A 6192-nucleotide genomic window follows, 5' to 3' on the forward strand; every position below is an offset into this window, starting at 1 on the left:
AACAAAGAAAAGCCCAGGACCAGATGGATTCACTGCTGAATTCAGCCAAATGTATAAAGGATAACTGATATGGTTTGGCTGTGTCCCTGGACTCAAATCTTATCTTGAATTGTAGTTTCCATAATCCCCATGTGTCATGGAAGGGACCAGGCAGAGATAATTGAATCATGGAGGCAGTTTCTCCCATCCTGTTCTCATGATAGTGACTTAGTTCTTACAAGATCTGGTGGTTTAATAACAGGCTTCCCCCTTCACTGGGCACTCATTATTCTCCTTCCTGCTACAATGTGAAGAAGGACATGTTTGCTTCCCCCGCCACCATGATTGTAAGTTTCCTGAAGCCTCCCTAGCAATGCAGAACTGTGAGCCAATTAAGCCTTTTTCCTTTATAAGTTACCCAGTCTTGGTTATGTCTTTATTAGCAGTGTGAGAATGGACTAATACAACTAATAACAATCCTCCTCAAACTATTCCAAAAAGTTGAAGAAAAGGGAATTCTCCCTAACTCATTCTATGAGGCCAACATTACCCTGATATCAAAACTAGACAAGGACACAACAAAAAAATGAACCTACAGGCCTATATCCCTGATGAACATAGATGCAAAAATTCTCAACAAAATACTAGCAAACTTAATCCAACAGCACACCAAAAAGATAATACACCATTATCAAGTGGGATTTGTAGCAGGGATGCAAGGATAGTTCAACATATATACATCAATAAATAAGATACATCACAACAACATAACAAAGGGCAGAAACCAAAAATTTAACACCTTTGATGATAAAAATTCTCAACAAATGAGGCACAGAAAAAACATATCTCAAAATAATAAAGGTCACATATGACAAAACCACAGCTAATATACTGAATGGGGAAAAGTTGAAAGCCTTTTCTCCAAGAACTAGAACAATGTAAGGATGCCCATTTTTACCACTCCTATTCAACATGGTACTAGAAGTCTTTGCCAGAGCAATCAGGCAAGAGACATAAAACAAATTGGAAAAGAGAATTATTTGCAAACTACTCATCCAACAGGAGACTAATATCCAGAATATAAAAGCACCTCAAACAACTCAACAGTAAAAAAATAATCATCATCCCCTTAAAAATTAGCAAAGGACTTAAATAGACCTTTCCCAAAGAACACATACAAATGACCAACAGTTATATGGAAAAATGCTCAACATCACTAATCATCAGGAAAATGCAAATCATATCATGATATGCTATCACATATGATATATGATATGATATAGATATTAGAATGGCCACTGTTAAAAAGGAAAAATACAGCAGATGCTGATGAGGATGGAGAGAAAAGGGAACTCTTATACACTGTCAGTGGGAATGTAAATTAGCAGAACCACTATGTAAAACAACACTGAGATTTCTCAGTAGTGAACAATCTCACTACTAGGTATTTATCAGTATATCAAAGGGTTCCCTTACCTCCATGTTTACTACAGTACTATTCACAATAACAAAGATATGAATTCAACCTAAATGTTCATCAACAGACAAATAGATAAAGAAAATTTGGTATATATACACAATGGAATACTATTCATACTATTCAGCCATAAAATACTGAGTCTTGTCATCTGCAGCAACATGGATGAAATGGAGATCATTGTGTTAAGTGAAATAAGCCAGGCACAGAAAGACAAGTACTGCATTTTCTCACTCATATAAGGGAGCTAAAAAATTTGATCTCATGGACATACGGAATAGAATGATAGATACCAGAGATTCTGAAGGATGAGGGTGTGGGAGGGAATGAAAAGAAGTTGGTTAATGGGTACCAACATACAGTTATATGGAAGAAAAAAGTTCTAATATTTGATATCAGACTAGTGTGACTATACTTAGCAAGAAAACTTTGTACACTACCAAGTAACTAGAAGAGATGACTTGGTGCCAACACCTATAAATAATAAATATTTAAGGTGATGGATACCCCAAATATTCTGACTTGATCATTATATATTTTATGCAAGTAAAAAACATTCATGTACTCCATAAATATGTAAAAATTATGTATCAATAACAGCAAAATAAATAAATAGAAAATATTCTAAATAACTACACACAAAAAATATATACAGATTACAAAAATTATATGAGGAGTTTTGGCCTCTAAGGTCACTTGGCACATTACCAGGCACCTATAGGACTCATTCAAAAATATTTGCGATGTTGAATTAAAGTGCAGCAAAAAGTAGGATCAAACTGAAAAGAAATAATTATATTTAGTAACTGACACCTCAGTGGTGAACTTTAAAGATAACTTTCAGGTGCGGTGGCTCACGCCTGTAATCCCAGCACTTTGGCAGGCCAAGGCAGGTGAATCACCTGAGGTCAGGACTTCAAGACTAGCCTGACCAACATGGAGAAACCCCATCTCTACTAAAAATACAAAAATTAGCCAGGCATGATGGTGGGTGCCTGTAATCCCAGCTACTCGGGAGACTGAAGAGAGAAAATCACTTGAACCCAGGAGGCAGAGGTTGCAGTGAGCTGAGATCATGCCATTGCACTCCAGCCTGGGCGACAGAGCAAGACTCTGTCTCAAAAAAAAGAGAACTTTCAATGGCATGATGGAAAGAAGTAAGATTTTTAGGAAATAAAGGAATGAAAAGAAAGCAAAAAAAATGAGGTAGCAAAGGTGAAGACTGACGTTTTTATTAAAAGAATGGAAAATATATCAGACTATTGGGGGATTGAAGGGAATAATGTCATTTGCTCTCATTTATTGAGTTCCTACAATATGTAAGAATGGATGAAAAGATGAGTGAATAGGAAGGCCATGAGCCAGAGCTAGAATCCTCGAGAAGAATGTCTTTAGCTTGTGGGATGGGTGGTGATTTGAGCAGGGCAGGGAAACCAGTCACTATGAAGGGGAAGTGTGGCATCAGAGGATAAGGGGATGTGGAATGTCTAAGGTAGACTAAAGTTCTAGAAGCTGCAGAATGATGCAGTGAAAAGAACCACAAACTCTCCCACTTTGTCCCAAGACATAGGGTACGTGGGAGAAAGAGAAGCTTTCATTTTAGTGAGTTTCAAAGCATGCGATATTTGCAGTAGAGAAAATGGCTTCAGCTTAAGTGAAAAGGTAGAGGGTGTTTAAGAAGAAAGGGAAAAGACACAGGAATTTGCTGACAATGAAAGGAAGGAGTTTAAAAGACACAATGGAAAGGATTAGAAAATGGTTATATTAATCAGGGTTGTAGCTAGAAATAGGCAAAATACTCGAAGGACCAACAATAGCTGATGAGGTACCCAACAACCAGCATTAGTGGGGAACCATTACCCTATACACTTCATGGGGCAAGGAAAACAAGTGGTGTTATTAAACCTAGCAAGAGCTGAAACCATGAAAGAGGGACCACCCAGTAGAAACTGTGTTGTAAAGGGCCGCAGCCACCGTGAGAACCACAGCAGCACAGGAAAGGAAAGGAGTAGTGGGGAACACTCCATCTCCTCGCTCTCCTCCCATAGACTTGTCTCCTACTGATGCCTCCATCAGCTGAGCCCAACCAGAAGAGTCAGGTGACGCTGTCCAGAGTCACTGAACAGAACCCAGGTGACTACTGTGTGTGCAGGGGAGGTAGGATGAGTAGAGAACATCCAGAGTTGGGGAGTGAGCAGAAGGGAACTATCTAGCTGAATGAGAGGGAAAGTTTAGGACAGAACAGCTATAAAGGGAGCATGAGGTAAAGTAAAGAAACTGAAAGGAGTGGAGAGAGGGCCTGTGAATGGCTAGAGTTTGCGAATAATGGCTTAAAAGAACTCTCAGGGGCTCTTGGTCCATAATGAGGACTGTTTATGTGGATTTGTATGTACATATTAATAGCAATTAGAGCCAACCTTGTTCATAGGCAACGCTTGGCAACACCTAAGTTGGCTCCCCAAGAAATCCCAGCTGTCTGCTTATCCATACTGCCCCCCAGAAATAGTTTGCTTAATACCAGAAATTTCTGCAGTGGGAAGCAAACCCTTTTGTTCTCTAGATAATTTTGGATGTGAGACTTACATTTAATTCAATAAATATGCATAGGTGCTGAGATGACAAAGTTGCTGTTCTATCAAAAGCAGAACCTCCTTGGGTAGACAATGCAGTAACTTAAACTAAAACAATTTTTGACCTAAGTTCGGAGATTCTCAAGAAATCACCTTTTTTATAAAAAGGAACAAGATCATGTCTTTTGCAGAAACATCAGTGGAGCTGGAGGCAATTATCCTTAGCAAACTAACGCAGAAGCCGAAAACCAAATACTGCATGTTCTCACTGATAAGTGGGAGCTAAATGATGAGAACTTACGAACACAAGGAAGGAAAAAGACACTGGGGTCTACTTGAGGGTAGGAGGAAGAGGAACAGGAAAATCACTATTGGGTACTAGGCTTAATACCTGGGTGATAAAATAATCTGTACAACAAACCCCTGTGACACGAGTTTACCTACATAACAAACCTTCACATGTACTCTCAAACCTAAAATAAAAGTTAAAAAAAAATCAGCTTTTGATAGGAGAGTGTTTGGGGACACTGTGAGACAGAGAATGAAAGCATCAATTGTCAAGGCGGTTGGCCCCAAAATAAACTGCCTTTTTCAGAGCTACATGAGTGTGTGTATGTGTATGGTTATGTGGTTGTGTGTGTGTTAAAATCCCTCACCCATCCACCCATCCATTCATCCACTTCCATTTCTTGCCTTCCTTTACCCTGTATTGCACCAGTTGAATGTGCCGATCAAAGGAGGAAACTGGCTATACTTTTATGTTCTTCAGTATCACTTTTCCTTGTTTTCCTTCCATTTCCCAGCAGTCTCATCACAAAGGATTCCAGCATGAGAAATATGACATAACAATAGCATCACACAATGGATGCCTCATTACATCCCACCTCTCCTGTGTCTCCAACACGACTACCACCTCTCTTTCCTGACCCCACCCCACTCTCTAATTCCACTTGAGATATTTGCATTTTGGAAGAAATTTTTTTGTTTTTCTGTTTTTCAGAAGGACAAAACAAAGCTCTAGCAGGGTGGGGGTGGGGGAAGCCCCAAAGAAGGTGATTAATATCATTGCTGCTAATTTTCCACAAGCACTTGTCGGCACAGCAGTGAGCCAACTCAGACAGTGCCAAAAGTAATCTCGAAATTATCTGGCATCTCACTCCAGCAATAAAACACAGATTTATGTGGTGCAGCCCATAATAGAAAATGGAATAAAATCATCCTAGATGACTAAATCTCGATGTTTCTGGTCGAGGAGCTTAATAACTGAACTCTTTATAGCCCCAGGGACTGCTCAGCCATTTGTTTTCATTTCTCTGACATTTTGTCAGAGTCACATAATCAGATGTGCTGCCCTGCCGCAGGGTCTGGGCCTCGGAGATGAGTGTGCTCCACAGTGGGGTCAGGAGACCTGCTTCTAGGTACTGACCTGTTACCCCTAACTGTGGGACCTGAAACAAATTGCCCAGGTTAAAAACACTCTGACTGTGTTGCATTCCACTTTGGAAATTCTTCCAGGCTCACTGAGACCTCACCTCTCTACTCCTCCTGGCTTCTCTGCCCTATTTGATCCTGTGTCTTGGTTCCTGGTCTTCAGTTAACCCTTTTGGGGCATGGTATAGGCTCCTTCCACAAGAAAACCCTTCAAAAACCTAAATTACCTTTAGAACTATTTTAAATAGGTTTCATTATTGATGTAATCTTGGGGGATTTGTGTGTGTGTGAGCGTGTGTGTCTTCTGTGGACTTGTTTCTTTTTCTCTTCTTTTGCTCTACCTTCTTCCATGTTTCCTTCCCATGTCTTTTCCCTCTCCCTTCTTCCTCTCCTTCCTTACTCCTGACAATTAAATGAACCTGTCTCTGACACCCACAGGCATTTCTTACTTGCTTGGTGACACCCAGGAATAAAGAAGACACGCATTGCTCTGCCCACAGTGTCATAGTCTTCCTGGATGCATGCAAATTGCATGAAATCATGTCATTTGTAGTAACATGGTTAGAACTTGTGATTATTACTATAATAATCTCAAGTGCCAGTTCAAAGTTGCGTTAAGTTACTGAGGAACAGTTTAAAGCGATTTATAGCTGTAGCATGGGCATACATGAGAATGAAATGGTGACATGGAAAAGTAAACACAGCTCCAGCTAAGGGATACGTTTTGGAGTGCCA

The 6192-nt window shown here is 39.9% G+C and overlaps 1 long non-coding RNA gene across 1 annotated transcript in view; it reads right to left on the reverse strand.

Annotated features, from left to right (window-relative positions):
* LOC126937590 (uncharacterized) overlaps positions 1 to 4793 on the reverse strand; it is a 51136-nt gene extending 46343 nt beyond the window's left edge. The window contains exon 1 of the long non-coding RNA XR_007719784.1: positions 4730 to 4793. This is a non-coding gene — a long non-coding RNA (uncharacterized LOC126937590). The remainder of the gene's footprint in view (positions 1 to 4729) is intronic.
* Positions 4794 to 6192: the final 1399 nt, after the last annotated feature.

Source organism: Macaca thibetana, chromosome 15 (genome assembly GCF_024542745.1).
Source record: "Macaca thibetana thibetana isolate TM-01 chromosome 15, ASM2454274v1, whole genome shotgun sequence".
Taxonomy (NCBI): Eukaryota; Metazoa; Chordata; class Mammalia; order Primates; family Cercopithecidae; genus Macaca; species Macaca thibetana.